We start from the raw sequence: 7236 nt of genomic DNA, 5'->3' as shown, positions 1-7236 counted from the left end.
ACAGGGATTGATGAGAAGAAATGAACTGTGAAACATCATAGAGAGGGGAGAAAAAAAAAGAAAAAAAAATGGGAAAAAAACAAAACAAAACAAAAAGCCGACCTACCGACCCTATTTTTTCACCCTATGTTACCGTAAACAGACCTATTTTTTTTTTTTGGCATTATGACTTTATTCAGTTATTCTGCAGAAAAACAGAAATGCTGGAGAAAAACTGTCTTTTCTGCAGCATTTCTGCATAATGTCATCGTTCGCCGAAGCAATGGGTTTTTCTGGAGCAAAACATTTTACTGCAGTAAAATTGAAAACAAGAATGCTGCAGTAAAACGGTGCTGTTGTGTTACTGCAGAAAACCTGTTTACACTTATTCTGCAGCATTTTGTACTGGGTCATTATAATGTGGGAGCACGCGAGCCCCCCTCTGTCGAGAGATGGACTCATCCAGAATTACCAATACAAACCAATACAGTAGTTACAAACTATTATACTATCCCAGGGGGTGACGAATACAAACGCTACTTTACAAGGTCGTTCGTTTTTCTCCGGAAAAACTGTCACAGACTATTCTGAAGAAAAAGTTAATCGCAATAATGTTGCAGAAAACCAAGTAAACATAATGCTGCAGTAAAAAACTTTGCTTCGGCAAAAGATGACATTATGCAGAAATGCTGCAGAAAATACAGTTTTTCTCCAGCATTTCGGTTTTTTTCCAGAATAACTGAATAATGTCATAATCCGCCAAGAGCCAGTACAAAATGCTGCAGAAAAAATGTAAACAGGTTTTCTGCAGTAAAACAACAGCACCGTTTTACTGCAGCACTCTTGATTTCAATTTTACTGCAGTAAAATGTTTTGCTGCAGAAAAAAACGCTGCTTCGGCGAAAGATGACATTATGCAGAAATGCTGCAGAAAAGAACAGTTTTTCTCCAGCATTTGTCTTTTCTGCAGAATAACTGAATAAAGTCATACTCCGCTAAGGATAGGTTAACAAGTAATGTATTGAATGAACGTTGGATTTCCCTTCTTTGAGCCATGTGACATCATCAGCTAAAGGCCAACAAAATTTAAATTCACATTTAGGCGGTTAGCCGAGACTACAAAATAGTGCATGTTTGTGTGCGTTCAAATCTCTCTTCAATCGTAAAAACTAAAAGGAATTTTAACCAGAATCGATCGATACATAAATGTAATTGTTACATTTTGTATTTTTGACCAAAATATGAACACTGAGTCGACTGACTGTCTCAATCTGTGTAAAATGTCATATTTTGGTCAAAAATACAAATAACGTATAATGTATCGATTGGAGATTGGATTTCCCTTCTTTGAGTCATGTGACGTCAGAGGCCGACAAAACTTTATAATTTGGCTTTTCAGGTTGACCGAAACTTCAAAGGAACTCAAAAAAAACAAAACGTCATGTCTTTGATTGCATGTGTGTGTGCTGTTCAATGTCAAAACAACAACAAAGTGAGTACATGACGTGTGTTTTGTAGTTCCTTTGAAGTTTCGGTCAACCTGAAACGCCCAAATATGAAGCTTATGTGTTTGATTGCATACATGTGGATTGCATGCATGTGTGTGTGTGCTCGTTCAATCGTCAAAACAACAACAAAGTCATAAGTACCTGAAAGGAATTCGATCGATACATAAATGTTATTTGCGTGTTTGACCAAAATATGACATTTTACACAGATCTCGACAGTCATTGTTCACCTCGACCGCTAGCGCGGTCTCGGAGAACAATGACTGTCTCGATCTGTGTAAAATGTCATATTTTGGTCAAAAATACAAATAACGTATAATATTACCTTCAAAGTTAGAATATCACAATTCCACACAAGCAATTGCACATCTACAACTGTTATGTTTTTGTAAGGCAATGGCAAACAGAAGTTGTCATGAAAACCCAGTTTTCGAGTCGTCTACAAAATGAGCATCCCGAAGCATAGCAGCGCGCGAGGTGACAAAAAATAGACGCACATTTTCTGCTTTTACTTCAAAACATATTTGAGCTAGCAATGAAGAATCCCTGAAAAGTAAACAGAGAGCAAAAGGTTAAAACTGCTACTTTGCAAGGTTAAAGTTACCCATGTTTCTGCCCGTTTAAAGCTTCCTCTCTCGCCTCTAATCTCTCTCTGTATGTGTGTGTGTGTGTGTGTGTGTGTGTGTGTGTGTGTGTGTGTGTGTGTGTGTGTGTGTGTGTGTGTGTGTGTGTGTGTGTGTGTGTGTGTGAGACTGTCTATGTGTGTGTGTGCATATGTTTATGTGTGCGTGTGTGTGTTAGGGGCGGATCAGTTGCTTTGTAAGGGGGGGTGCACTTTGAATCGAAAGTGAATGTGATGGGCGTGAAGCGCCCGAATTTGCAGGGGGGTCCGGGGGCATGCCCCCCCCGGAAAAAATTTTTACTCAAAGAAGCAAAATGGTGCCATCTGGTGCCATTTGAACTTATAAATGGTCATAGAATCAGCTTTCCATTTTTTTTTTTTTGTGCACCCCCCCCCTCGTCCGCCCCTGTGTGTGTGCGTGTGTGTGTGTACACAAAAATGTATGAACGTGCAAGTGTATTTGTACAAGCCTGTGTGCGTGCATACATGCGTGCATGCATGTGTTCTTCTAAATAACTTAATTACCATCATGCCATCTCAAATTTGGAAGAACATTATGATAAACGGATAAGCAAGAAATCAATTTTTTAACTTCGAGTCAACATTACTAAAAAAAAAAAAACTCTTCAACTTCAGATTATATATCAGAATTTTTTTATAACTTTTCACAATCCATCTTTCGAATCTTATAATGCAGCTGAAATATGAATTGAAAAGAAGCATATCAAATGACTCTTGCCAAGAGCTCCATCAGAAGCATTTTGCAGAAGGGGGAGAAACCAAAAATCAATTGCTTGCAAACTTACTGTTACACTTACAGTGCTCCTGTGTAGATGTTCAAATACACGAGGTCAGTCAATGGTCTTCAAGTTCAAAAGGGGGTTTGTTGGACTTTATTTGTATCTGATTTTTCTCCACATGCTGTTGATGATTTCACCATCAGTCTTAGTCACCCACTACACAGTGGAACCCCACCCCCCCACCCTTTTTAAGACCCCCTCCCTTTTAAGACCTTGTTTTCTCAGATTGTCTGTTCATAACCTATGCAAATGTACCCCCATTTTAAGTCTCCCTCCTTTTTAAGACCTGATTTTCTAATATTTGTTGATGTTTTAAAAGGGGGGGGGGGTGCCACTGTAATACAGTCGTCTCCCCCAAAACCAATTTCAACTCCAGCAGGCAACCCGGCGTAATAGGGTGACCCGGGGGTGAAGGCATTTCCTCAGCTGATGTCACTGTGCAATTTCCTCAGGCTGGGCTCCCCCCCCCCCCCCCCTTCCCTTTCTGTTCCCTCTCCTTCTCTTTCTCCGCCCCTAAGTATATATATATCTCTCTCTCTCTCTCTCTCTCTCTCTCTCTCTCTCTCTCTCTCTCTCTCTCTCTCTCTCTCGCTCTCTTTCTCTCTTACTGTTTGTATATATATATTCTTGTATCTCTGGGCGAGGGCTGGATGAAAAACAAAAGCTCGTTTGTATTGCTTAATATGCCACAACCCTCGTAAAATAAAATAAGATTTTATTTGATCTCTCTCTCTCTCTCTCTCTCTCTCTCTCTCTCTCTCTCTCTCTCTCTCTGTCTGTCTGTCTGTCTGTATCAATCTCCGGTCCAGTCTCCCCCCCCCCCCCTCACCGCCCAATCGCCTTCTCTCTCTCCCTTTCTCAAAATCCACCAAGCTACTCTCCTATTGTGACTCATCCCTGGTGCGATCAGCTGACAAGTGTGGAGGGAGACCTCTGAGGGTAACTGTCTGCTTGACACACATACTGAGTGGTGTTTTTTGTGTTTTAGATAAAGAAAATCCTTATCGTCGAGCGGTGGGTAAACGTTGACAGAAACTCTCTCCCTCACGAACTCAACACAAACACGCGCACGCACGCACGTACGTACGCACACACATACACATACACACTTTCTCTTATCTCTTTCCCCTCTTCATCCCCTCCTTCTCTCACCCCCACCCCCCCCCCTCTCTCTCTCTCTCTCTCTCTCTCTCTCTCTCTCTCTCTCTTACTGAAGTTTTTGTTATAAATTGGTAGTGTTTTGTTTGTTTGTTTATTGTCCCAAGGACAGATTGTATGAAAAGGCCCAGCCTGAAATCTTTATTCTTGTAAAATAAAGTTCAGTCTCTCTCTCTCTCTCTCTCTCTCTCTCTCTCTCTCTCTCTCTCTCTCTCTCTCTCTCTCTCTCTCTCTCTCTCTCTCTCTCTCTCTCTCTCTCTCTCTCTTCACATGTATATTAGCATGCGTGTATGCAATTTATGCATGGAAAAAGATACGGGATACGATTCTCTTTTTATGATTGTTGTTTTTCTACACTTGACTTGCTATTTGTTTGCTTGCTGTTGTTGTTTTTATTCAGGACCTCATGTTCTTATTGAACGTAACTTTGCACTCATTATTAATTATCATTAGCCAATCAACTGGTTCACATCAGTCATGTGACACCAGTACTTACTGACAATTAGTGTTATTATTATCATTATTATTATTTTATTGTTATTAATCTTATTATCATGAAATCATCATCATTGCCTTCATTGCTATTATCATTGTTACTTTTGCTATCTTTATACTTCATAGTTTTTATTTAGTTAATCTATAACTTTTGATTTGCTTTTGAATGTTACTTATTACCATATGTATGTTTCGTCAAATTCGTAGTGTCCATATACTCTTTTCATGTGTTGTTTTGTCTTTGTTTGCAAGGACAGATTGTAAGAATAGGCAATGCCTAAAATCTCCATCCTTCTGTAATAAAGTTTAATCAGTCAATCAATCAATCTCTCTCTCTCTCTCTTTCTAAGTCTCTCCTACTCCCCTATTGTGAGTGACTCATACCTGATGTGATCAGCTGAAAGGGTGACCGAAGAAGCCACGCAAGAACTGTAGGCGACTAATGCTGTTGCCTTCGGGGGGAATGTTTTGGGCATAAAAAAGTCATGCATGCGAGGATTTCAGTGAGGTGGAAACCCCAGAGAGACAGCAACGGAGCAGCGGTAAAGGTTGTCTTCTTGACACAAATCTATTGGGAGTCGTTTTGTTTGTCAGTTAATTTGTGTTTTTCTCTTTCTTCAGAAATTTTTGTTTTGTTTTTGTTTGTCTGCCAGTTTGTTTGTTCGTTGTTGATTTTTCTCTTTTGACTGAAAATACGCACCGACACAGACGCCGGAGGATGATTCTTTTTAAAAAATTTTTTATAGGCACTGGTAGAAAGATGATTAAATTCTCTTCAGTTCACTCGCAACTGTTTCAACCATCACAGCTCTTGTGCAGAATCGATTAAACTGTAGGAAAGGTTTGCACCTCTGAGTGAGTGCATGCACGCGCGCACGCACACACACACACACAGAGTCTACACACAACTCCCACCCTAACCCCACAGCGCGCGCTTTTCATTTCCACAGATACCTGAACTATGACGGCTTACTAGTGCCAAAACCTCATAATTGTAATTATCACGTGATAATGGGTAACCCCAGGTTTTGGCACTAGTAAGCCGTCATAGGGCCTACTAGTGCCAAAACCTCATAATTGTAATTATCAAGGGAAAATTACTAATTTTCCTTAGATAATTACCATTTTCACGTGTTAATGACTAATTTTCCCGGGAAAAGTACTAACTTTCACCTGTTAATTACTAATTTTTAGTTTTGGCTCACTTCCTGACGGATTGCTAGTGCCAAAACTAAAAATTAGTCATTTTCCCGTGAAAATTACTAATTATCCCGTGAAAATGAGTAACTAACGAGTGAAAACAGTAACTGACAGCGTTAATTAGAAATTATCACGTGATAATGGGTAACCCCAGGTTTTGGCACTAGTAAGCCGTCAAACTGAACCACAAATGTTTTCAGCACAGGACTTGAGTCACAATGATGTTTTCGAGAATGCACCTCGATCCACACGGAGCTTTTTTCAGAGGCCAGTCGGTCACGCATCCATGTGATCTGTTTAGCGTGTGTTGTTTGAGTTGTCTCCAAAAAATACAAATGCTTCAAGTACAAGGGTACGACTCATACAAAAAATGAGTTACTTACCTCCTTGCGGCGAGGCGAGAGAAGAGTGTGAAGAAGTGTAATGCAGTCAGAGAGGAGAAAGACTTTTAATAGTGCGCGTATGAGTGTGTGGATACGGCGTGTGTGCGTGTGTGATTGTGTTTGTGCGTGGGGGGTATTGTGTGTCACACTGTTGATGTGTCTATGCGTGCGTGCGTGCACACCCTCTGAATGAGAGAGAGAGAGAGAGAGAGAGAGAGAGAGAGAGAGAGAGAGAGAGGAGAGAGAGAGAGGAGATAATTGAATTGAATTGAATTGAATTGAATTACACTATATAGAGAGAGAGACACACACAGACAGGCAGACAGACAGACAGAGGGACATAGAGAGACAGAGACAGAGAGACTGAGTGGGAGAAAGAGAGGCATTCAACGACACACTGGTGCATTAGTATCAGTCTATGTTGCTGCCAGACCTCTGCGGGTGACATCGGAAGACCGTTGTGTGTGTGTGTGTGTGTCTGTCTGTGTGTGCGTGCGTGTGTGTATGTGTACGTGCGTGCGTGTATGTGTGTGTGTGTGCGTGTGTGTGTGTGGGGGGGGGGGCGAGGTAGCAACATAATATGAAGGTAAAGTTTAGGGGGATTGAGATCAGTCTCCTCCGAAAACGGTGTATGGCTGCCTGAATGGCGGGGTAAAAAACGGTCATACACGTAAAATTCTACTCGTGCAAAAAACACGAGTGTACGAGGGAGTTTCAGCCCACGAACGCAGAAGAAGAAGAAGAAGAAGAAGAAGAAGAGACGGTCAGACAAATTGCCGAAGAGATATAGACATCTAGGGATGAGTATAATAATCATAATAATAATAATAATAAAACATTCTTTTATAGAGCTGTTCACCGCCAAAAGGCAGTCTCATGGCGCTTTACATTAGACATTAAAATTCAACATTTTACATAAAAAAGTTTCCTCGTAAGAAATAACATACAAGCATTAAAAATAATTCATAGACAACGACCACTTATGAGAGAACAGAGGCGTGTTCCAGACACACAAAACTCCCATGATAAGTGAACTCACAATTATTATGAAAGGCCAACTCTGCAGCCTGGCATTCGCTCAACATTCCCCC

Source organism: Littorina saxatilis, linkage group LG16 (assembly GCF_037325665.1).
Source record: "Littorina saxatilis isolate snail1 linkage group LG16, US_GU_Lsax_2.0, whole genome shotgun sequence".
Taxonomy (NCBI): Eukaryota; Metazoa; Mollusca; class Gastropoda; order Littorinimorpha; family Littorinidae; genus Littorina; species Littorina saxatilis.
This window is presented reverse-complemented; position numbering follows the sequence as displayed.